The sequence below is a fragment of the Vombatus ursinus genome, unplaced genomic scaffold (assembly GCF_900497805.2).
Source record: "Vombatus ursinus unplaced genomic scaffold, bare-nosed wombat genome assembly UNPS02011700.1, whole genome shotgun sequence".
In the NCBI taxonomy this organism is placed as follows: Eukaryota; Metazoa; Chordata; class Mammalia; order Diprotodontia; family Vombatidae; genus Vombatus; species Vombatus ursinus.
In genome coordinates, this window is record NW_020951478.1 from 2,497,575 (window position 1) to 2,525,355 (window position 27,781).

The window sequence follows — 27,781 nt, forward strand, 5'->3', positions numbered from 1 at the left end:
GAAAATTGTAGACCAATTTCTCTAATGAACATAGATGCAAAAATTTTAAACAAAATATTAGCAAATAGATTACAGCAACTTATCACATGAATAATACACTATGACCAGGTAGGATTATAACAGGAATGCAGGGCTGGTTCAATATAAGGAAAACTATCAGCATAATCCATCATATCAACACCAAAACTAACAGAAACCACATGATCATCTCAATAGATGCAGAAAAACTTTTGACAAAATACAACACCTATTCCTATTAAAAACACTAGAGAGCACAGGTGTAAATGGAGTCTTCCTTAAAATAATAAATAGTATCTATCTAAAACCTTCAGCAAGTGTAATATGTAATGGGGACAAGCTAGAAGCATTTCCAATAAGATCAGGGGTGAAACAAGGATGTCCATTATCACCACTGTTATTCAACATCGTACTGGAAATGTTAGCTTTAGCAATAAGAGAAGAAAAAGACATTGAAAGTATTAGAATAGGCAAAGAAGAAACAAAGCTATATCACTCTTTGCAGATGACATGATGTTGTACTTAGAGAATCAAGTAAAAAACTACTTGAAATAATAAACAACTTTAGCAAAGTTGCAGGCAATAAAATAAACCCACATAAATCATCAGCATTTCTTTATATTACCAACAAAGCCCAACAGCAAGAGATAGAAAGAGAAATTCCATTTAAACTTACTGTAGACATTATAAAATATTTAGGAGTCTACCTCCTGAAACAAACCCAGGAACTATATGAACACAATTACAAAATACTTTTCACTCGAATAAAATCAGATCTAAATAATTGGAAAAACATCAGTTGCTCATGGGTAGGCCGAGCTAATATAATAAAAATGACAATTCTACCTAAGCTAATTTACTTATTCAGTGCCATACCACTCAAACTACCAACAAATTATTTTATAGAGTTAGAAAAAATAATAATAAGATTCATTTGGAAGAACAAATGGTCCAGAATATCAAGAGAATTAATGAAAAGAAATGCAGGGGAAGGTGGCGTAGCCATTCCAGATCTTAAATTGTATTATAAAGCAGTAATCATCAAAACTGCTTGGTACTGGCTAAGAAACAGAGTGGTGGATCAGTGGAATAGGTTAAATATGCAAGACACAGTAGTCAATGACTATAGTAATATACTATTTGATAAACCCAAAGACCCCAGCTTCTGGGATAGGAACCCACTCTTTGAAAAAAACTGCTGGGAAAACTGGAAAAGAGTATGGCAGAAACTAGGCATAGACCAAAATCTCACACCATATACCAAAATAAAGTCAAAATGGGTACATGATTTAGATAGAAAGGCTGATACTATAAGCAAAGTGAGAGAGCAAGGAATAGTTTACCTGTCAGATCTATGGAGAACAGAAGAATTCATGACCATACAGGAGATATAGAACATTACAAAAAGCAAAATAGATAATTTTGATTATATTAAATTGAAAAGTTTTTGCACAAACAAAGCCAATGCAACTAAGGTTAGAAGGAAGGTAGAAAATTGGGAAAGAATTTTTACAATCAGTCTCTCTGATAAGGGCCTCATTTCTAAAATATATAGAGAATTAAGTCAAATTTCTAAGAATACAAGCCATTCCCCAGTTGATGAGTGGTCAAAGGATATGAACAGACAGTTCTCAGATGAAGAAATTAAAGCCATCTATAGTCATATGAAAAAATGCTCTAAATCACTATTGATTAGAGAAATGCAAATCAAAACAATTCTGAGGTACCACATCACACCCATCAGAATGGCCCACATGACAAAACAGGAAAATGATAAATGTTGGAGAAGATGTGGGAAAATTGGAACACTAATGCATTGTTGGTGGAGTTGTGAAATGATCCAATTGGAGAGCAATTTGGAACTATGCCCAAAGGGCTATAAAAAATGTGCATATCCTTTGACCTAGCAATAGCACTTCTAGGGTTATATCCCAAAGAAATCATACAAATGGGAAAAGGACCCACATGTACAAAAATATTCACAGCAGCTCTTTTTGTGGTGGCAAAGAATTGGAAATTGAGGGCATGACCATCAAGTGGGGAATGGCTGAGCAATTTGTGGTATATGAACGTGATGGAATACTATTGTGCTATAAGAAATGATGAACAGGCTGACTTCAGAAAAACCTGGAAAGACTTGTATGATCTGATGCTGAGTGAAGTGAGCAGAACCAAGAGAACGTTGTACACAATAACAGCCACGTTGTGTGATGATTAATATTGATAAACTTAACCCTTCCCAGCAATACAAGGATCTAAGACATCTCCAGAGGCCTTGTGATGGAAAATGCTATCCGCACCCAAAGAAAGAACTATGGAAGCCGAATTGTTATTTTTTTTCTCTTCTGTTGAGTTTTGTTTCCGCTTTCTGATGGTTCCTCCTATTGATTTTAATTTCTACTTACAACATCATTAATGTGAAAATATGTTTAATATGAATGTAAACGTATAGCCTCTATCAGATTGTGTGGTGTCTTGGGGAGGGTGGTGGGGAGGAAGGGGGAGAAAAATTTTAAATTCAAAAGCATATGGAAGTGATTATTGATAAATCAAACAAATTAATAAAAAAATTTTTTTAAAAGTTGGTATTTGCATAGTTCTTTAAGGTTTGCAATTTGTTTTTCATAATTACCTCATCAGGTCCTCACACCTTGTACTTAGCTGTTATTATTCTCTCTCTCTCTCGCTCTCTCTCTCTCTCTCTCTTTCTCTCCAGATGGGAAGGTGAAGCCACCTGATAATAAAAACAGCAATACAGAAACATTAAGATACATGGATAAGGGTATATATGTATATGTATATATAATACATTATATGTGTGTAATATATGTGTGTATATATGCATATATATATATAATCATAGAAGGCAGAGGGGGGAGGCAGCAAGGCATAACAGAAAGAGAACTCGACTTGGAATAAAAGATGTCAGATCAGAGGTGGTAGATATCACTATAGGCTGATATGATTAGGAAGACCTCATGCATAAAGGAGCTGGGAGCTGAGCCTAGTCTGGAAACTTGGGGAAATTCAGGATATTTAGAAGTCTAGCTAAGACTTTGCTACTTGGCCCTCCCTGTTACTCAACAAAATAACATCAAAAAAAAAAGTTCAAGAGCTGTACATCCTACACATTTGTTTTTTAGGTTTTTTTTTTTTTTTGGAGCACACTTTCCTGAGACAATATAGATTGCATTGCACAGAGACTAAGAACTAAAACCAACATTTTTGCAATTATAGCACCAGAAGCCATGAATTGCTCTAGGCAAAGGAACAAATAGAAATTAACAATGCATCTTAGAAATTCAGTAAACTAGGAATTCAAAAAGGAATAATAACATAAATATAAGTGTTTGAGAACAACTTTGCAAACAGTCATTTATCTGGGGCAAGTAACAATTTAAAGAATGCCAGTGCCATGGATTTCATGATCTGTGTGCCTCTGGGACTGAATACTAGAAAACACTTTAGTAGATTGATAATTTTTTGGCTAGTGTTACAGACTACAGTACCATTTAGGTTTAGAACAAAAAATATAAACATACATTCATTCAATATTCAAATAAGATTTGATTTGAGATTTTTTTATTTGAAAAAAGTCTATCTTTACTCTTTATAAATTACTTTTGTTTCTGAATATATCCATCCCCTATCCCTACCCAAAAAGTAATCCCTTATATCAAAAAATAAAAAAGAAAGAGAAAAAAGTTTAGCAAAAGGACAACACACCAATCAAGTTTTTGTTTTGTTTTGTTTTAGTTTTTAGAGAATACAATATTCCACACTCTCAGTCCCTTACCTCTGGAAAAAAGGGAGGAAAGTGTCTTTCTGAGAAAAAATTTAAAGGAAAAACTCGAATATAATATTTTTATCTTGAAAGACACATTCCTCATATAAAATTATTTTTAAATACCTATAAAATCCTTAAAAGTAAACACTGGGCCTCTTGGGCCCTACTGAAGGTTTTGAGTCCCTCTAAATCAGTGGTGTCAAATTCAAATAGAAACAGAACCCTGAAACTCAAGAAAACTACAAATTGGGGCAACTAGGTGGCACAGTGGATAGAGCACCGGCCCTGAAGTCAGGAGTATCTGAGTTTAAATCTGGCCTCAGACCAAACACTTGATACTTACTAGCTGTGTGACCCTGGGCAAGTCACTTAACATCAATTGTCTTAAAAAAAAACAAACTACAAGTTAATATTATGTATATTGCAATTCTATTTTGTTAAAAAATTCTAATTAGACTTTAATCTGTTCCTAGGTACTCAGGAGTTTTATGGGCTAGTTGGGACCATGAGTCTGACACCTCTCCTCTAAATGACATAGAGCTCTTCTGGTTGAACTCCTACCATGCTTTTCACAACAGCTGGACATGTGCACATGCCTCTGACTGAATATCTTTAATGATGAGAAAGTCATTGGTTTCTCAGTCAGAAACTTTATTTTTGAATACCTTAAATTACTGGGAAGCTTTTTTCCAAATTTCCAAAATTTTCAGAAATCTGCCTTTCTACAATAACCACAAAATGATCTAGTTCTGCTCCCTGGTGCCAAGCAGAATAAGCTGGATTCCTCTTCTAAGTGACAACTACATAGATAGATAGATAGAGAGAGAGAGAGAGAGAGAGAGAGAAAGATAGAGAGATACATACACATATATAAATATATACACATACATCTGTGTGTCTACCTATTATATATGTGTATATATGTATATAAATATATATATAGGTATATATGTATATGTTTAGGCTAGTTAATATGTTAAACCTTCTTATTCTGATCAAATCTGCTTTTGATAAATACGTTATTCATGATCATAGAGCAGAATGCATTGGAAAGGTCATTCAATCCAATCCCCTACCTGAAGAATGAATTCTAGGACATGATTATTAGTCAAGAAGCTAATAGTCCCATTGAGGAAAAAATAGTACTTTCAGGAATATGCTTCTTTCTTAACCTACTGCTACTTTTTTTATCTTAATGAGGGTTCCTACGTGGTGTTTAGTAAATAGTGATCTCTCAATAAATATGTCAGGAGATAGAAATGAGATGTTAGTATAGAAAGGTGTATTTGCATAGAGGTGTTGTGATCTGTGCTGTGGGGGTGAGGTTGGAGAGCTATAAAGGACTTTGAATGCCAAACGGAGGATTTTGTATTTAACCCTGGAGGTCAAACAGAACGTATGTGTGTGTGTGTGTTCATATGCACATATACATACACACACACACACACACACACACACACACACACACACACACATACCATGGCATTTGAGTATCATACATGAATATAGAGAGATTCTGTAAAGGTTTGGGGGACGGTCTATTGTAAGTCAAGGGTGCAATGCTGTATGTGAGAAACATAGAGAAGCTGCTTTGACTGTATCATAAAGTAGAAAAAAAGACTAATGTATAATGAAGATGGAAAGGTAAGTTAGGGTCAGAATGTGAAAGTCTGTGCTATGCTTCCTCTAGTGTATTATGGTAGAATAATGAATATGGCTAAAATTACACAACCCCCAAATTTTCATATTTTTTTTTGTTTCTCCAGTACTATACCACATCGTCAATAGAAGGAAAAAAATTCTCAGTAACTAATAAAGGCCAAAGGTACAGCTGAATTCAGAGAACAACAAAGCATGAGATAGGTGTATAGAAGATTGTTAAGAAAAAAGCAATGTTAAAAAAACACATGTTATGGCCCATTTAAAAAAACTCAAAGTAATAAACTGCTTTATCCCAGTTACTACTCTAGACATAGGCCTAGGAGTACCCATGGTTAGGTAGTACATCCCTCCAGAAGTGAAGATGTATCAGGTGTATACCAAATTTATGTCTGCTCATAGGAATCCTGCAGTTAGGTACAGATTTTAAACTACCTAGATTCAGCCCTGTCATCCTTTCTGTGACAACCACACAATACCACCCTCCTAGTCCAGATTTGTGGTGCTTAGTGTCAAGAGAGAGGTTCCTGGCAGTAAATACACTGACCAGTCAAGGTTTCCATAGCACCCCAACTTCCACTTATCCTGAACCTGAGTTTACTTCTATAGGCCCAAGCAAGGTTCAGGCTTAGTGCCAATAGTTTCATGTTTCTCCCTGCTTTCTCTCTTCAGTCCCATAATCTATGTCTTTTCCTGGTGTATCTGTACTCAGACTCATGAAAAACAACAGGAGTAAGAGTATAAGGAGTTGTCCAGCTGGAGGTACTAAATTCTTACTTTTTGAGACTTTAGAATTAAAGGACCTGGATTTGAATCCTGCCACCAATGCTTATATGTGTAACCGAAGACAAATCACATAAATCTTCCTAAGCTTCAGTTTCCTTCTCTGTAAAATGAGTGTTGAGCTAGAAAAATTCTAATGTCTCCTTCAGTCCTAGATCTATGATTCTATACTCACTTTTCCCCTAGGTCCCCAAATATGGAAGGAAAGGTTTAATCATCACCATGAATGTCCATTAGTTGCAATTCAGGCAATAATCAGGTAAACTAGTGCAAGAATAATGTTACTCTGCTTAATAAATGAGATATTTATTTGGATAAAATATATTATTTGTATTTAATCTATTACTCTATTTAATGATTACTAATTTTTCTTAAATCTCCTTTATTTTGTATTTGTTATAGAGGATAGAGACTAGACCTGTGATTTTATTAGAATAGGAAATTCCCAGATAAGGACATTCACTCTCTGAATGTAGGCTGCCACCTTCTCTACAATTTATAGTCTCAGAGAGCTGTCTAGAGAACAGACTGATATCCAGCTTAGAAATAAATGTAGCACTCCATGGAGCATAAGTGTATTTAAAGAAAACTTTCATGTAAGTCCACTGTAGGAGGCTCTATCTCATTTAGATGACTAAATATTTTTTCCGTACTTAGTTGATTGCTCAGGATCTCATATGTCAGGGGCAAGTCTTGACCCCAGTTCTTTCTGACTGCAAAGCTAGCTTTTTATTGACTACTTGATACTACCTGTCTCACAACAATTTATGTTGTAAAAAAAAATTGAATTTTTTTTATTTTTTATTTTGAAATTTTATTAAAATATGAATTTAAATGTTATAAGAATAAATCATCAATATAATAATTAAATTAAAAGCCCATTTTCCAATGTAATAATTTTTGTTCATCACTCCATAATTATTGTGTTTATTTTGAATGTTATAAACTATGTATCTTGTATGAAATTACATGTATTTGTGTGTATGTATGTATGTATGTATATGCACACAGACACAGACACAGACGGACACACACACGGACACACACACACACACATATAAACTCATCCATTAGAATTTAAGCTTTCCCAGTAGAGGGACTACTTTCGCATTTTGTTTGTATCCTCAGGCTTAGGGGAGAGTCTGAAGTTTAAGAAATGTTTCTGGGGGGCAGAGCTAAGATGGCAGAGTAAAAGCAGTGACTTGCTTGAGCTCTCCCCCAGATACCTATAAAAAATGGCTCTAAACAAATTCTAAAGCAGCAGAACCCACAAAAACACAGAGTAATAGAAATTTCCCACCCAAGACAACCTGGATGGTTGATTACAAAGGTGTATCATGCCAGGCTGGGAGGGGAATGCAGTTCAGTGCAGGTGCACAGGCAAAACAGGCCTCAGTGAACCTGGAGCAGGCCTAAAAGGACTGAATCAAGGAAGCTGTGGCGGTTTCCAGACTTCTCAACCCACAAACACCAAAGAGAACTCAGAAGGTCAGTAGGAAAAGTTTGTGACCTTGGTGACATCCTAGCCCCAGTCCCTGCACATGGCCCTGGACTGCTTCCTCAGCATCAGGCCCACAGACTGAGGGGGAATCTAGTGGCTGATCAGAGGGGGATTGCAGGAATCTCTTTGATGGTGCAGGATTCTCTTGCTTTGCCTGTGCTTGGATCTGGATCACAGTTCTGGGTGGTGGTCCTGGGAGAAGGAGGAGTGCTGGCATGGTGGATCTTGTAGTGGTGATGAGAAGAAATCTTCCTTACAGTTCCAAGGCAGAAAAGAGTGCTTGTGGTCACTCATAGCTCAGAGCACAGGCCAGGAAAGGAGTAAATACCTCGACCTTGATCATACTACCTTGTATGGACTGAAAATCTACAAATCCCTAGAAGTATCTCTGAAAACAGCTACACAAAACCCCCAAAGCTTGGGACAGTACATTCTCTACACTGGAAGCAGACCCCTACCCTAACAAAGAGTTTAAAATTCAATTAATTGGTTGGGATCATGAGCAAACCTCACAAAAAAAGTCAGATCATAGAATCTTTCTTTGGTGACAAAGAAGGTCAAAACATACAACCAGAAGAAGACAATAAAGTCAAAGCTCCTACATTCAAAGCCTCCAAGAAAAATATGAATTGGTCCCAGGCCAGGGAAAAGCTCAAAAGGGATTTTGAGAAGCAAATAAGAGAAGTAGAGGAAAAACTGGGAAGAGAAATGAAAGTGATATAAGAAAATCATGAAAACAAGTCAACAGCTTGTTGAAGGAGACCCAAAAAAATAATAAAGACAATAATACCTTAAAAAACCCTAACCCAAATGGCAAAAGAGATCCAAAAAGCCAACGAGGAGAAGAATGACTTCAAAAGCAGAATTGGCCTAATGAAAAAGGAAATCGAGAAGCTCACTGAATAAAATTATTTCCTTAAAAATTAGAACAGAGTAAATGGAGGCTAGTGACTTTATGAGAAATCAAGACATTGTAAAACAAAACCAAAAGAATAAAAAATAAAAGACAATGTGAACTCTGTCTTTGGAAAAGCAACTGACCTAGAATATAGATCCAGGAGAGAGAATTTAAAAATTATTGGACTATCTGAAGGCCATGATCAAAAAAAGAACTTAGAAATCATCTTTCAAGAAATTATCAAGGAAAACTGCCCTGGTATTTTAGAACCAGAGGGCAAAATAGAAATGGAAAGAATCCACTGATCACCTCCTGAAAGAGATCCCCAAAGGAAAATTCCTAGGAATATTGTAGCCAAATTCCAGAGTTCCCAGGTCAAGGAGAAAATACTGCAAGCAGCCAGAAAGAAACAGTTCAAGTATTGTGGAAACACAATCAGGATAGCACAAGATTTAGCAGCTTCTACATTAAGGGACCACAGGGCTTGGAGTATAATATTCCAGAGGGCAAAGGAGATAGGATTACAACCAAGAATCACCTACCCAGCAAAACTGAGTGTAATCCTTCAGGGGAAAAAAAGAATATTCAGTGAAATACAGGAATTTCAAGCATTCTTGATGAAAAGACCAGAGCTAAATAGAAAATTTGACTTTCAGATACAAGACTCAAGAGAAACATGAAGAGGTAAACAGGAAAGAGAAATCGTAAGAGACTTATTAAGGTGGAAATGTTTACATTCTGCATGGAAAGATGATATTTGTAACTCATGAGTCCTTTGTCAGTATTAGAGTAGTTGGAGGGAAAAAAATTATATGTGTGTATGTGTATATATTAATATATATACACACATATAATTTTATATAATTACATATATACACACATACATATGTATACATACATATATATGAATATAGATAGAGGGCACAGGGTGAGTTGAAGATGAAGGGGTGATATCTGGACAATAAAATTAAGGGGTGAGAGAGGATTATACATACAGAAGGAGAAAGGGAGAGGTAGAATGGGGTAGATCATCTCACATAAAACAGACAAGAAAAGCCTTTTACAGTGGAGGGGAATTGGCAGAAGGTGAGAGGGAATGAGTGAATCTCATTCTCATAGGATTTGGCTCAAGGAGAGAATAACATACACACTCAATTGGGTATGGAAGTCTATCTTATCCTATAGGAAAATAGGGAGGGAAGGGGACAAGAGAGCAGGAGGATGATAGAGGGGAAGGCAGATTGGGGGAGGGGGTAATCAGAGGCAAACCCTTCTAAGGAGGGACAGGAACAAAAGAGAGAATAGAATAAATGAGGGGCGGGATAGGATTAAGGGAAATATACTTAGTTTTTCAAAACAGGACTACTATGGAAGCATTTTGCATGTCTACATATGTGTAACCTGTATCAAGTTGCTTGCCTCCTCAATGAGGGTAGGTGGGGAGGGAAAAAGGAAGAAAATTTGAAACCCAAAGTTTTAAAAACAAAAGTTAAAAAAAATTGCTTTCACAAGCAACTGGGTAATAAGGTATACAGTATAGAAATCTATCCTGCCCTACAGGAAAATTGAAGGGGAAGGGGATAAGTGAAGGGAGGGGAGAGATACGAGGGCAGATTAAGAGAAGTATTCAGAATGCATGCCATCTTGGGGTGGGGGGAGGGATGAGATGGGGAGAAAATTTGGAACTCAAAATCTTGTGGAAGTGAATGTTGAGAACTAAAAACTAATTAATTAATTAAAATTAATTTTTAAAATTAATCTAAAAAATGTTTCTTTGCTCATTAGTCAATTGATTACAAACCAAAAGGAAAGGCTAAAAAGTTTTGGTGCCTAAGGATCCCAAATCACCACCACCCTTTCCCAAGAAACTTATATTTTTTCTTCCATAATTAACTACAATTTGTAAATAATCTCTTTCTCTGCTACTTAACACTTTTTACAAAGATGATGCCTTTTTAAGTATTTGCTCAACTAAGAATGCAGGCATGATTAATTTGTAATTCATTTTATTTTAAAAGGTTCAATTTCAAGTTGCCACCTGATACCTTCACCTTAACAATTCTTTTCTACAAAAGACAGTACAGATGCAGGATGACCTTTGGGAAATTAAAAAAAAAAATCTTGATGTTGAGTCCAGGTGCAGAGGAAAAAATCATTAAAGTCAGATTAGATTTCAGGATCTATGACCTAACATCACAGAGGTGATAATTCATTCACGGGATTTGAGTTGAATGGAGCATCAGGAATTTTAATAGAGAACAGAAAGCACAGGAAAACAATACAGCAATAGAAATAGCCCCAAAGGAAAACAAAGAAGAATGCAGTATCTTTAGCAATTCTGTACCTATCTTCATAAAAGCAGTTCAGTCCTTTCAGTCATGTCCGAATCATCTTGACCCCATTTGGGTTGTCTTGGCAAAGACACTGGAGTGGTTTGCCATTTCCTTCCTCCAACTCATTTAGGTGAGATTTTAACCCAGATCTTCAGGCTCCAGTTCCAAGGTTCTTTTCCACTGTATGATGCTGCCTCTCAGAAGTTACTTGTGGATTGATCTAGGATTGGATTACCAATGATAAGAACTGGAGATTCAGAGCAGGACTATAGGCCTTAAGAAAACTGACAAGAATTCCACAGACCCTAGTCAAAGAGGAAATAGGGTAAAAGGCAGGGTAGTTAGGCATGAGGGGAATGTGACAGTAATCTATTAGCAGGATCTCTGAATGCTGTCTAGGTCAATGAACCAGATAAGAATCCAGTTAATTAGAAATGGGCTCTTAGAGGCAGCAAAGTGGCAGAGTAGATAGAGCCCTAGACTTGAACTCAAGAGGACTTGAGATTAAATCTGACCTCAGACATTAATAGCTATGACTTTCACAAGTAATTTAACCTCTATCTGCCTTAGTTTTTCCATCTATAAAATGGGGTTAAATAATAGTACTTGTCTCTCAGGATTGTTGTGAGGACAAAATGAGGAAAATATTTACAAAGCACTTAGCGCAGTGTCTGGCACGTAATAAACAATAAATGCTTGTTTAAAATGGATTAAAAGAACAAAGAAGTACCCAAAATAAGGATGGTTCTTAACTATCAAACTATGAATCAATGAGTATTATATTTATTATAATTATAATTATATATATAATATTCCTGATGCTACATTCAACTCAAATCCCATGAATGAATTATCACCTCTGTGATGTTAGGTCATAGATCCTGAAATCTAATCTGATTTTAATGATTTTTTCCTCTGCACCTGGACATCAAGATTGTTTTTTTAATTTCCCAAAGGTCATCCTGCATCTGTATTGTCTTTTGTAGAAAAGAATTGTTAAGGTAAAGGTATCAGGTGGCAACTTGAAATTGAACCTTTTAAAATATAATATATAAATATATAATTATATAATATAATATATAAATATATAAATATAATATATTATAATTATAATAACGTATTATAATATTAGTGTAATATTTATTTAAAATATTTATGGTTTTATCAGTGGAAAGAAAATTAAAGAAGATGCATTGCCATCGGCTTTGGTGTTGCATCCTAAGGATCATTGTGCTTTGCCTTTCTATCTGACTTCCAGCTGGAACACAGTGCTTGACACACTGTTGTCATTTTCAAAGAAGACCAATAGTATCGAGGAGTGAAGTTTTGACTCCTGGGTGAATTAGATTTAAGTGAGGCAGAATTACACAGTCATCAGCCTCACTCTCTTTCAGACTCACTGAAGTCCAATGGCAAGATAAAAGTCAGGATGACTGGTGATGTCCCAGAATGTAGTGAATGACTTTGGCATCTCGATGTCTGACTCAGCTCTAAGTTGCTCCACAGTACCTGCCTGAGCCATCTACATGGCCACTGGAACAATTTGTTGTCCTTTACCCATTCCGTGGGTGAAGTCTTCCCATGCTTGGTGTAGACACTTCCCTAACTCACCTACAAGGTTTGGGGCCCATGAGTTACCCTCAACCTGTGTTAGCCCATTTGCTGAGATAGTTTACTGGAGTGAGGCCACTATGCATGCTACAGCTTCTTGGAGTCCCAGGTGAGATTTGAGTGACAGCTAGACATCAAAGGTGTAGGAGCAGTCCTAAAAAGGGCTCAGCAAGTGCTCATACCAGAGGTGTTAATCCTTCTTGAACAATACTTTTTCATCCTTTCATTCATTTATTCATTCCTAAGGGACCAGAATAATTCCAGAATCAATGGACCATAAGAGTAGGACCCAAGTATGATATGTGTTGTTGTTCAGTCATTTTCAGTCATGTATGAATCTTTGTGACCCCATTTGTAGTTTTCTTGGCAAAGATAAAGAGCATAAGTAAGTAGGACATCAGAAAGATATAAATACAGTTCCATGAAGATTTGAGGAGTGTTGGAAACCAAGCTTCCCTTATAAAGAGAACATTCATGTTGATTTAGTGTAGTCTTTCCTGATTAATAAGTTAGTCATTACAGAGAGTATAGTATTGTTATGCTCACTGTAACAAGGACAGTGGCTAATATGCATCATACACAAGGGGCTCTACCTGCTGTCAGCCACGTAGGTGATCCTGTTTCTGAAAGTACATGGTAATGTGAAATGGAGGGCCCCTGTCCTCAATTCTCAGCATGGGCAAGTATTCCGTAACTGGTCTGTCTACAGTGTTGTGAACAAAAATCTAATTTGCTTTTGAAATGGGACTGAGAGGCACACAAAAAATGCCAGTGTAGAAATCTTACCTCCTTTTTACCCTGGTGGTGATTGAAGAAAAAAATTCACTAAACCTCTTGGTGAATTGAAAGACCCCAGACCCTTATCATAGGAGGTGCTTAATAAATGCTTATTTTATTCCCCTTTCCCCCCTGCAGACCACCAGGTGTCTTTTAAATATATGGCTCTTCTATTTCTTCAGTTCCTGTTGCATTGAATCTTTGCTGATCTTAGATGGAATATTGGAGATGGAACAGCCTTATAAACTTCTGTATGTTGAAAGAGCTATCAGAGGACCAGTGGCCAAGATTAGGAAGGCACCATCCCTGAGGAACAAGCTGCTTGACTTGGCCCATTAATGGATCAACCTAGAAGCTGAGATTCCATGCCCCACAGTCAATTTAGCAACTCATATATTGGCCATGCTGCACCCAGAAGTAAACTTGGTGGTGGAAATGTTTGCAGTATCCACTTTAAGTCTGAACCCACTCTCCCCAGGGACTGAGGAGTGTGTAGAGAAGAAAGGGCACTGCAATTTTCACAAGTACTTATGTTTTGGTTCTTAATATATCTTTTCAGTCAATATCCATTTGTAAAAGATAATTAATATTAATTGGTTATCAATGTCAAGGCACTATCAATGGTAAATGATGGTGTGATTGTTGTCCTTCATGCTTGAAGAGAATCAAAATAATATCTGATGTTGGCACCAAGGTACAGTGTATCCAACTCTGGCTGGTCAGACCAACACAAGTTTGAAAGGCTCTATCACAGTTTGTGCATAAATAGTACATATGGAAATTTGGAGTGAATATGTCTCTAAATTTGAGCATCTCACATTTCCTTGAGCTATGTTAATTAGTTATCAATGTTGAGGCATTATGAATGGATTAAATTACATTTGGGTACTAATAATCATAAGTCATGCCTGAAAATATATGCCTCATTCCAAACCTATACTCTATCACCTCTCTATTGAGAAACAGGAAGCATGATTCACTATTAGTCCTCTGAAGTTACTATTGGTAACTGCATTGATCAGAGTTCTGAAATTTTTCAATGTTGTTTTCTTTTAGATGAATATTGTCATTATATGATTTTTTTTCCTCCTAATTCTGCTTGCTTATCTCTTGATACGCTCATAAAAGTCTTCTAAAGTTGTTCTGAATTCTTAAATAATATTTCCTGGATCAATGGCTGATTACTAAAGCTTTCAGAGTCAAGGTATTCCCATAATGCTAGAGCAGGGCACAGGGATAGGCATCTGGAGGGGAACAAGGACATCCCTGCATAAGCACCAAAACATGGAACATGGTCTAATCTGAAATGTGTGTGTGTGTGTGTGTGTGTGTGTGTGTGTGTGTACAGTATGTTTCCATTTGTAAAGAGAATGAGGAGTAAGAAAATGTAGTCTTTTGAGACATATGCTTTAAATATTTTGATAGATTAGGAGGCCAATTTTTAGTCTATAAAGGCCAACTACATATTTAAAGATAATTATGCCTAGTACACACAACTCAAGTAAATGCAGCAAGGAATTAACATTAATTTCTCTGCTTCCTTTCTTTGGCAATAGCAATATGGAAAATGTTTGGCTCCCCACATGTTAACTAAGGGGAGTAGGGTGAGAATGAGGAAAAAAATTCAGTGAGATCTGAATAACCCCTACCTCCCCAGTTGCAATCAGAAAAACAACTGGGGCTTCAGAAATCACCAGGATGTTTTGTTATTTTCTTAGGCCCATGGTAAGAATTAAGGATAGAGGGAAACACACTACCAAGGTATGAAGGAGGATAGGTGGGGGAAGAGTTGGTTGAAGAAAAATATTAGTATGTGGAGTCATCCTGACACAAGCAAATGACTCTTAATAACTCATTAAGAGTCACAAAATAAGAGACAAATCTCAGAGGATAACAGAGTAGGTCAGAAAATTCCAAACTCTCCAGATTTCCCCCACACCTCAAGGCAAATATAGAACAGTAAAAATAAAGAAGAGTTGGGGCAGAACAGTAGTCCTCCTGGGACAACCAGGAGAAGATCCAAAGAAAAATCCCAGGACTGAGATTTGGTGCCTGTGAAGAGTAAACACCTCCTGGGTAGTTCTCCTGAAATGGCAAGTGGTGAGCCTTGGGGCTAGCTGGGTTGAGAGGTAGCCTCAGCCTCAGCCACAAGAACTTTCACTTCCTAGACAGTGTCAGGAGTCTGCATCTGAGCCAGATAAAATTAAGGGAACCTCTGATGATAAGAAACACCAAACCCAGCTCTGCTGCCAAAACATGGCCCTGGGCAAGAAGGAACCAGCACACCCCTGCTGAGTGCAGAAGCAGTGTGATAGGGATACCACTGGCTGTGGGCATTAACAGGAGGGCAGAGTTCTTGGTTTCAGTTCCAGGCCAGAGAGGAAAAATGAAGGAAGATCTGAAGCCAGAGGCACCATCCCCCATCCCATAGAACTAGAGGTGATTACAAAAAAAATAGTAATAATAAATAAGCTGCTACAAATAAACAAGCAAGCAAAAAAATAAACAAAAAAATGAAAACAAAAACAATGAGCAAACACAAGAGAAAGAATCCAACCATAAAAAGTTGCTATGGTAATAGAGAAGATTGGGGTTCACCTTCACAAGAGGATACTGAAGGAAATAAAAAGTCTCTCCAGTCACAAAGAGTAACATCAAATGGTCACTTGCCCACAAAGAATTCATAGAAGAACTTTAAAAAGACTGAAAATCAAATGAGAGAGACTGAGGAAAAATTTAAAAAAATAAGAACAATCCAAGAAAAATAAGATTATGGAAAGTCAACCAATTAGAAAAGGAGATTCAGAATCTTAAGGGAAAAAAACAACTTCTTAAAAATTAGAATTGGAGGGCAAAGGCATGATGGTAGAGTAAAGGCAGGGACTTGCCTGAGCTCTCCCCAAAAACCCTCCAAATACCTCAAAAATTACTCTAAACAAGTTCTAGAGCAGCAGAACCCATAAAAAAATGGAGTGAAACAAATTTCCAGCCCAAGACAACTTAAAAGATCGGCAAGAAAGGTCTGTTAGACCAGGCTGAGAGAGAAGTACAGTCCAGCACAGGCTGCACCAGTACAGACCAGGCCACAGTGAGCCTAGAGTAGGCCTTGGGGTGACTGAATCAGCAGCGGCAGTGGCTGCAGCTATGTCTGGGGCTCCCAGGCCACAGATGGTAAGGGGGTTGAACAACTGGTCAAAAGGAGATCATAGGAGTCTTTGCTAGCACTGAGGACTGTTGATTTGTCCACACTTGCATCCGGGTTCCTATCCTGGGTGGCAGTCTCAGGGTGAGAAGGAACATTAGCATAGTAGAGCTTACAGCAAAAGCGGAGGGGTGACCCTCCTCACAATTCTAGGACAAAAAAGCATGCTTGTGGTCACTCACAGACCACAGCATAGGCCAGGAGAGTAGAAAACACCTCTCCTTAGCTCATACCACCTTGGAAGAACTGAAAACTTCCCTAGAAGTATCTCTGAAAACAGGTGCACAAAATCCCTGAAGTTTGGGACAGTGCACCCCCCACCTTAGAAGCAGAGCCTTACTTTAACAGACAGTTAAAAGTCAAGTAATAGGCTGGTAAAATGAGCAAACAATGGAAAAAAAACTCTGACTGTAGAAAGTTATGGTGACAAAGAAGATCAAAACACATACTCAGAAGAAAAGAGGAAAGTTGAAGCTCCTACATCCAAAGCCTCCAAGAAAAAATATGAATTGGTCTCAAGCCATGGAAGAGCTCAAAGAGGATTTTGAAAAATCAAGTAAGAGAGAAAGAGGAAAAAAGGAAGAAAAACAAGAAGGATACAATAAAATCATAAGAAAAGAGTCAACAGCTTGGTGAAGGAGACACACACACAAAAAAAAAAATACTGAGGAAAATAACACCTTAAAAAACAGACAATGTCAAATGGCAAAAGAGGTCCAAAAAGCCAAAGATGAGAAGAATGCCCTAAAAAGTAGAATTGGCCAAATGGAAAAGGAGGTCCAAATGGAGCAAAGGGAAGCTAATGATTCTATGAGAAATCAAGAAATTATTTTTAAAAAGAATTAAAAAATAGAAGTCAATACGAAATATCTCATTGGAAAAAAAAAAATGACCTGGAAAATAGAACCAGGAGAGAGAATTTAAAAATTCTATTTGTTCTCTGCTGTGCTGTACCTGTCAGGTAAGATAGAGTTCTATATTCATCTAATTATGTATATTATTCCTTCGTTGAGCCAATCTGATGAGAGTAAGGTCTAAGTTATGCCCATTGCTGACCCTCTCATGTTCCCCTCCACGTGATAGATCTTTCAGACTTCTTCATGTGAAATAATTTATCCTGTTCTACCTCTCCCTTATTTCTGCACCTAGTGTAGCCCTCTTTCTCATCCCTTAATTAATTTTCAAAATATCATTCCCTTATTTCACCTCATATCCATACTCTCTGCCTATATATTCCTTCTTGCTGTGCTATTGGTGGTACAATTTTTAAGAATCACAAGTATAATCTTCCTATTTAGGGATGTAAACAGTTCAGCTCTATTTAATTCCTTTTTTGTTTTCATTTTTATACTTCTCTTGGGTCTTGATTTTGAAAATCAAATTTTTTGTTCACTTGTGGACTTCTCCTTATGAAAGACTGAAATCTTTCTATTTCACTGAATGACAAGTTTTTTCCCTTGAAACATTATGAAATATTATGCTGGGTATATGATTCTTGATTGTAGTCCTAAATCTTTTGCCTTCCAGAATATCAATTTTCCATGGCTTCTCATCCTTTAACATAGCTGCTAGGTCCTGTGTTGTCCTGATTCTGGCTCCTCAGTATTTTTTGGTATATTTCTGGCCACTTACAGTATTTTTCCTTAACCTGATGGTTCTGAAATTTGGCTATAATGTTCCTTGGTGTTTTCATTTTGAGATCTCTTTCCTGAGGTGATCAAAGGATTTTTTCAATGCCTATTTTGCCTTTTTCCAGGCTATCAAGATAATTTTCCTCAATCATTTCTTGAATGATGTTGTCCAGGTCCTTCTTTTGATTATGCCTTTCAGGTAGCCCAAAGATTCTGAGATTATCTCTCCTGGATCTATTTTCTAAGTCAGTTGTTCTTTCCATGAGGTATTTTACATTTTTTTCTATTTTTTTTCATTCTTTTGATTTTGTTTGATTGATTCTTGGTTTCACATAGACGTGTTAGCTTCCACTTGCCCAATTCTACCTTTCAAAGAGTTGCTTTTCTCAGTTAGCCTTTGTACTTCCTTTTCCATTTGACCAATTGTACTTTTTAAGGAGTTGTTTTCTTCAGTGAATTTTTCTACCTCCTTTCCCATTTGGCCAATTCTACTTTTTAAGCAGTGGATTTCTTTTTTCAAGCTGTTCACTCTTTTTTTCATAATTCTCTTGCATCACTCTCATTTCTTTTCTCAATTTTTCTTCTGCCTCTCTTATATGATTTTTAAGCTCCTTTTGGAGCTCTTCCATGAGTTTTTTCTGAGCTTGAGACCAATTCCCATTTTTCTTTGGAACTTTGCCCACAAGTGTTTTGACATTGTTGTCCTATCCTCTTCTGAGTTTGTGTCTTGACCTTTCCTGTCACTGTAATAACTTTCTATGATCAGATTCTTTTGTATTGTGTTTTACTTATCTTTTCCAGCCTTTTTCCTTACTTTTGAATTAGAGCTCTACTTCTGGAGTGGAAGGGGCAGTGTACCAAGTTTCTTGTTCTAGGAGCTACAGGCCCTGGCTGTTTACCTGGTACCACACTTGATTTTCTATTGGGGCCCATGGAAGGGCTCCTGTGTCTGGTGCTTCACTGAGGAGGATTGGGGGGTGACTGGCACTGCTGGAGGCCACAGGGGTCTGGTACTGAGCTGGTGTCCCAGTGCTGGTACCTGGAGTGTGCTGAGGCTGATGGGTTTTCCTATATTGGTATCTGCCTGTTTGCCAGGGGCTACACTGATGCACATGGTGCATCCTAACACTGGCAGCTGCCTGTTTACCTGGCTATGCTGAGTTATGTGTGGGATTCCAGTGCTGATGCCTGCCCATTTGCTTAGGCACCTGTGGGGTCTTGTCATTGGCATCTACCTGTTTGCTCAGGGCTATGCGGAAGTAGATGGGGGGTCCTGGTATTGGTGTTTGCCTGCTCCACTGCACTGGGTCTCAGGATCTCCTACTGGTTTGCTTAGGTGGAGCTTGCTGCTGCCTTGCTGGGACACTTCCTTTCTTCTACTACCCTTTGAGCAGAGTGAGATAAACATTTCCTGTTGACTTTCCAAGTTTCTTGGGCTAAAATATTGTTTCACCTCATCTTTTGCTTGTTCTGCTGTTCCAGGATTTGTTTTAGGGTGCTATTTTAATGATTGTTTTGAGGTGAGTATGGGAGAATTATGGCAATTATGGCAATCTCCCGCTTACTCTGCCATCTTGGCTCCTGAAAGTCTCATAGTGTCTCATAGTGTCTTATTATTATGAAATTATTGATTTTTTTCTGTAATTGGTTCTTTATCCAACTCATTCTTTAAATTAGGTTGTTTAATATCCAATTAGTTTTTAATCTGTTTCTTTTGTAATTTACTTAAAAATAATTTTTTATGGCATTGTGATCTGAAAAGGAAGCATTTAATATTTCTGCTTTTCTGCTTTTAAGTATAAAATTTTTATGTACTAATATATGGTCAATCTTTGTAAAGGTACCATGAACTGCTGAGGAAAAAGGTATATTCCTTTCTATTTCTATCCAGTTCTCTTCAGATAGTTATCATATCTAGCTTATCTAAAATTCTATTCCTGAGAAAGTAATGGCAGCTGATAAAAATAATACATACTTCCAGTCATTTATTGGGTCCTGCAGGTACAAAAGTCAAAATAGAATTAGTTCAAAATTTTTCAAACCTCTTTAGTTCAAAAATACCCTGGATTACAAAGAGTCTCAGTGGAAAGAAAGGTTGCTATTTCATTTCCCTTTTATGGCAGCGTACTTTTCCTACCAAACAGAAGGTCTACAGAGCTATTGTGCTGACCTCATTGTTGTATGCCTGTGAAACCTGGACAGTATACCAATGCCATGTCAGGAAACTGAATCACTTCCATTTGAATTGTCTTAGGAAGATTCTGAAGATCACCTGGCAGGATATGATACCAGACACTGAGGTCCTTTCTCAAACTGAACTGCCAAGCAATCAAACTCTACTGCAGAGAGCACAGCTATGATGGGCTGGCCACATTGTTTTAATGCCAAATGTACGCTTGCCAAAAAGAATATTTTATGGAGAACTCACACAGGGCAAATGCTTCCATGGTGGTCAGAAAAAGTGATACAAGGACACTCTCAAAGCTCTCTTACACCTCAGGAATTGATTGTGTGACACGGCATGGGTTCTCTGCTCTATGAGCAAGGTAGAATTGCAGTGACTCAAAAGAAATGTGAGATATGCAAATTTAGAGAATCCACCCCAAATGTTCACATGGACTATTTGTGCATGACCTGTGGCAGAGTATTCCAAATGCATATTGTTCTAATCAGACACAGTCAGACACTCTGTAATTTGACTAACATAGTGATGTCATTTTGGTCCTCTGAGAACCAAGGACAACAACCAGCCATAAATGGGCAATGGGGAGGGGGGTCTTTCTTTCTTCCCCCACTTAGCTGTCCGTTGTTTCTTAGATGAAAGTTAAAGTTTATGAGGTCAAAGTTCAGTAGGTGAAAGTTCTTGAGGCCTAGTCTATTTCCTGACAGAGCTTCTTAGAGCCTGCTCTTTGTTGATTCAGTGGAGTTGGCCTGGAGGTGTCCACACTTCCTTAGGCCACACCTCAGCCCCTAGAGGTCCTGTCTTTTCTGAAGTCTTCTAAAGTCATCTTAGGAGAGTAATTGCTTTACCCCTTTGTTTTTGCTTCTCTACATTCATTTTATGGTGATTCTCTGTCTGTTTATGGAGGAAATCTGGAGAGCCTAGACATTTCTGACCTACTCCACCAACTTCCTAGAATACTCCCTAAGGTAACATTTTCTTAACATCAAAATAAGGGTTATTATAATTTAAAAGGCCCTATCAATGCCTCATCATTTTGAAAGTAAAATATTTTCCCATCAAGAAAGTGTCTATGACAGCAGTTTGCAGAAATTTGTTTCATATAATGCAAATATTTCTATGTTGACTACTGAGATTGCAGCCAGTAGTCCAGAATGGTAAAGTTCCCTGCAAAAATAGGTTTTCCTGGGGCAGCTAGGTGGCACAGTGGATAGATTACCAGCCCTTAAGTCAGGAAGACCTGAGTTCAAATCCGGCCTCAGACCAAACACTTGACACTTACTAGCTGTGTGACCCTGGGGAAGTCACTTAACCCCAATTGCCTAAAAAAAATAGGGTTTTCCTCACCTGTATGCCACCTTAACATATTTACATTTTCCACCACTTGATATTGAATCCATCAATGGGAGAGTATGACCTAGGTTTGTATGTGGACTGCAATATACTAGTCATTCCTGAATTTTCTTCATATTAAGCATCTGTGATGTATATATTACCTTTTGCATTATTGTTAACAAAATGGTTATATTTAAGATCTGATGGTATCATCATTGTGAGTAATTCATTTTTTAAAATGAAAGTACATTAGTAGGGATCCAAATGCTATAGTGGTGAGTAAGAGGCGTGCCTTCCTTTGCAATCGTGTTGCAGATGTGTACATCTATACATCACATGGATATTATCCCTAGAACCTTGAAAGAATTGAGTGTAACCATACAAGGATAGCCATTTTCTGAAAATCCAGACCTGCCAATATGAAAGCAGTGTGGGGTGAGCAAATCAAATGAGAGAGAGAGAGAGAGAGAGAGAATTCATTGTGGAAGCTCAGGTGGGAACATACAAAGGCACCTTTTATATTCATGTAACATGAAGTTTGAAAATTAATTTAGGGAGTATTTTCATTTTAATTATATTGGAGTGGTCCAAACATAAGTAATTAATATTCCTGCAAATAATTTTATTCTTTATTTTTTAAAGAGTGTTGTCTAGGGGCAGGTAGGTGGTGCAGTGGATAGAGCACTGGCCCTGGATTCAGGAGGACCTGAGTTCAAATCCGGCCTCAGACACATAACACTTGCTAGTTTTGTGACTCTGGGCAAGTCACTTAACCCCAATTGCCTCACCCAAACAAAAAACAAAACAAAAACATACATTATCAAAATAGATAAGGGAATTAATAAACTGTTGTACATTTTTAACAATTAGAAAGCCAACAAATTAGTGAACCTCAAATGAGTACAAAAGAAGACATATTGAAAATTAGAGAATAAACTGAAACAAAAAAATCTATATAATTAAAAGTGAAAATAAAATGTGTTTTGTTAAGGATGTAAAATTGATAAAACTTTACACAATATTTTTTAACAAGAGGGCAGAAAATCAAATCAACAAAATAACAAACAAGGTGAAATCACAACATAATCAGAAGAAATGAAAAGAGTAACCTGAATATGTTACACACAGTTATACGCTAACAAAATTGGGAACAACAAAGAAATAGAGGAATACTTTCAAAAACATAAAATGCTCACATTGACAGAGAACCATAATGAGATCTTAAATAACCCAATCTCATAGAAGCAAACAGAACTAGCTGTAAACTACCTAGCAGAGGAATTTTAAAAATCAAGAACTATCTACTCTTGATGGATTCACAGGAGAATTTTACCAAATTTGGAAGAACATAGCATCCATAGTATACAAGTTATTCGGAAAAATTTAGAAAGTACATTAATAGAATTATTTTCTGAGGCAAATATCATCCTAATACTAAAACAGGGAAGAAAAAAAACCAAATAATTATATCATTATCATTAATGAAAGAAATGATTATTAATAACTAACAATTTGGGGAGATTCAGAGTTCTCTCCTTCTAAAGTCCTGATTTTAAACAATTCAGCCTCTTGAAGGATATTGTTGATAATGATATTGGGACTAAGTTTCTTGTTCAAGACCTCACCTTGGTTTGTGTGGGGCATATATTCTTTGAATAGATAGCCCAAAGCTGGGAGTAGTCTAGGTATAGAGATAGTTTCTTTGTCCAAGGGTGACATGATGTCACTCTCAGCCCCTCATTTTAATATAGGCCACCTCCCATTGTGTTAACCAATCAGAGTACATTGTTATTTCCCTTCCAAAAGAATGTATAAGCCCTAGCCCACCACCATGTTTGCCTTTGGATAAGAGAGATGGCCAAATGACCATCCTTTTATTAATAATGTGGTGACCTTATTAATAAAGTGATTAAATTACCCAGAAACTACATCTTTTGAAGCTTTTTAATCATCACATTAATAAACATCAACTCAAAAAATGAATTAAATTTAAAATACTATAGTGATTTATAAAAAAATGATTCATCATTACCAAGTTGGATTTATATCAATGATGTAAGGATGGTTCATCCTTAGTAAAACAATCAATATAATGAATCATATTTTTAAAACTACTAGATTATCTCAATTGATGTAGAAAGACCTTTGGCAAAGCATAACACTCATTTATTCTCAAAACCCTACAAAGTATACAGGCATAGGCAGACTTCTTATTGACATACAAATTATCTATCTAAAACCAGAAACAAACATCATATGTAATGGTGACATTCTAGAAGCTGTTTCAATAAATACAGGAGTCAAAAAAAGGATGTCTACTCTCCTCACTATCACTTAATATTCTAGAGGTGCTAGCAATACTGATAAGTCAAGAGTAAGAAATCAAAAGCAGATAGATAAAGAAAAAATAAAACTATCCTTATTGGTGAATGATATGATAACGTACTTGGAAAATCCTAGGAATTCAACAAAAATATTAATTGATAAAGTAAATGACCAACAAAGTTATAGGCTACAAAATAAAACTTCAAAAATCAATGGCATTTCTGTATAATAAAAACAAAATCTAAGAGAAAATAATAGAAAATGAAATCCTTTTCAAAATAACAAAATGCATAAAGTATCTGGGGATCAATCTACCAAAACACACAAAAGATACATAGATTCAATTACAAAATGCTCCTTAAAGAAATAAAGGTCAACTCAAATAGCTGAAGGAACGAATATTCTTTCACGTGCTCATGGTGAGGCCATGCCATTATAAAAAATTTTGCTATTTGCTTAATCAGTCATGTCTTACTTTTCATGAACCCATGGATTATTTCCATGGAGTTTTCTTGGCAGATTACTATAGCGATTTGCTCTTCTTTCTCTGGTGTGTCCTCATTTTGCAGATGAGGAAATGAGACAAATAGGAGTTAAATGACTTGCCCAGGGTCACATAGCTAGTTAAGTTCGTGAGCCCAATTTGTAATTTGTTTTTTGTTTTTTACATGCTAACTTTGCTATATATTTAAAAGAAATAGCAAGTTGTACATAATTGATTTCCAGTTTGGTGTGCAATCATATTTTTTATTATACTATAATGTGAAAATGCTCATTTTATTCCACAAATTAAAAATAAAATAAAGTCCCTAAAAATACAAAAGCAATTTTTAAAGATATGTAGTAGGAAAAGGAGATTATTACTGTTTTATCTTTTAAACAGTTCCATGAAAAGACTATCTAGGCACATACTAGATATTTCTGAGTGATTTTCAGTTTGTCTCATATGAATTTCCCATAACATTTCTTTTGAAGGATGCTACAAATGTGCCTCCTCTATTTATTTTGCTATTGTATTTGATCTTTATTTTATATTAACTCCACTAACAGGGATGCTGAAATAAGTATTGGGAGAAGATACTTTTATGGTCCTCTGAGGGAGGATCCTTTATTTCTGGTTAAGGATGCATATCCCAAGATCTTTGCCTTTGACCCACATATCTTCTCTAGGATCTCCCTTAGTGATTTCAATCAGTGTTTGAATTATGTTATTGCTACTTAATACCTGTGTAACCTTGGGTAAATCACTAAACAGACTTTGGTCTCTTTTTTCCTTATCTGCAAAATGAAGGGGTTGGATTAGGTGACTTCTCAGGTTCTTCCTAGCTCAGGATCCATGATCTTATAATCCTATAGTGTATGATCCTAGGCTGTAACTGGGGAAATTCTTATATTTCTGCCACTTATTTTATCAAAGCTTTTTTTTGAGGGGGGAATGGAGGTGAATATTGGTTGAGAGGTAACTTGGCATAGTAGATAGAGAGACAGCATTAAAATCAGGAATCACCAGGTTTAAGTACTATTTCTGACTAGCTATGTCAACATGGGGAAGTTACTTAACTTCTAACTGTCCCAGGCAACTTTAGTATTATTAGATGCAGAAAAGTTGCCAGTCTACACTGTTAGAAGGGATTTCTTCAATGAGAGTTCTCTATACGAAGCACATAAGTCCATTCCAAACAAACAAACAAACAAAACCCCATGACACTAATGATAGCATATGATTTTCAACATGAAAAATACCATATCTTATCCTTCTTCTATTAATGAATTCATGTGAGGTAGCAGAGAGTTGTGGGTAGTGAGTTAGGTTTAGAGTCAGAAAGAGCTGAGTTCAAAGTTCTGTTTCTGACAAATGCAAGATGTAATGACTACAGACAAATTTGGAGCAAGAAGACATGAGGGTGAATCCTGGCTTTTTCAATTACTTTTAGCATTATGTTGGACAACACATGTTACTTCTTTGAGTCTCTTTTTTATCCATGAAGTTAGAGGGTTCAACCAAATAACATCTGAAGTCTTTTCCATCTCTATAATTTCTGTTTTTGAAAAAATAATTGGCTACCTTGCAAATTGGATTTTTATAAAACTTTGAGTCCTTTATATTTGTGAAGTCCCAATACTCTAATAGATGTGATCTTATCAATGGACATATTCACTTCAATGATGCAGATTGTAACATCCCTTCTCATTGCATTGCCCTTATCCATATTCTCATATAAATCATTTATGAGGGAGGGGGTCTACTAAACATACTGGAGTCATTTATTTAAGTATTTTAATTTTATGTATGTACTAGTACAACACATAGTCTGTCCATTTCACTCTAGCCACCTGATATTTTCCAATCATAAGGCAGAGTATACAGTATCTGACACATAGCAGGCATTTACTGAGTACTTATTGAACAAATGAATGAATTTCCTTCATAGTTATTTTTAATGTTTCAACCCAGGAAATAGATTATAAAATTCTTTCTTTAAAAAAAATGTGTGCATGTATATGATGGAAATAGGAGGAGGTAATATACTGTTTGAATATTAAATTTAATCCATAGAGACATGAGCTATAAAAGGATTTGTGGCCTAGATAGAAGCATATTTGGGATTTGGGTGTCCTTGTATTTAGTTAATAATAGTAGTAACAACAGTAGTAGTAGCTTAAGTGTGAGCATTTCTAAAATGCTCCATAGACTTCATTTAATTTTCACAATCCTGTGAAGTAGGTACTATTTTTATCCCCATTTTACAGATAAAGAATCTGAAGCTAAGAGAGATCAAGTGAACTGCCCAAGATTATACTACTGATAAGTGTCTGAGGCAAGATTCGAACTTAAAATTTCCTGAGCCCAAGTCTAGTTCTCTGTCTACTGTGTCAACTAGCTGTAGTCACAAAATGATTCAATGTTATTGTTTCATTTTAGGATCTCACTGTTGAACAGCATTGGTTTCACACTTAGTGTGCTTTGGGGATTTACATAATCAATCCCCAAAACTGTCAGCCTTCACAGAATGGCCAGAATGGATTGTAGGGTGTTACTATGAACAACAGCTTTGAACTCCATACATTCTTGCTCTGTGCAGACATTCTTATGAATAATCCTCTTCAGGTTTCATTTGAGTCTTGCATCTGAAAGTCAAATTTTCTATTCAGCTCTGGTCTTTTCATCAAGAATGCTTGAAAGTCCCCTATTTCACTGAATGACCATTTTTTCCCTTGAAGGGTTACACTCAGTTTTACTGGGTAGATGATTCTTGGTTGTAATCCTATCTCCTTTACCCTCTGGAATATTATATTACAGGCCCTACAGTCCCTTAATGTAGAAGCTGCTAAATCTTGTGTTATCCTGATTGTGCTTCCACAATATTTGAATTGTTTCTTTTTGGCTGCTTGCAATATTTTTTCCTTGACCTGGGAACTCTGGGATTTGGCTACAATATTCTTAGGAATTTTCCTTTGGGGATCTCTTTCAGAAGGTGATCAGTGGATTCTTTCAATTTCTATTTTGCCCTCTAGTCCTAAAATATCAGGGCAGTTTTCCTTGATAATTACTTGAAAGATGATGTCTAGGCTCTTTTTTTGATCATGGCTTTCAGATAGTCCAATAATTTTTAAATTCTCTCTCCTGGAACTATTTTCCAGCTCAGTTGTTTTTCCAATGAGATATTTCACATTATCTTCTATTTTTTCATTCTTTTGGATTAGGTTTACAGTGCCTTGATTTCTCAAATTGTCACTA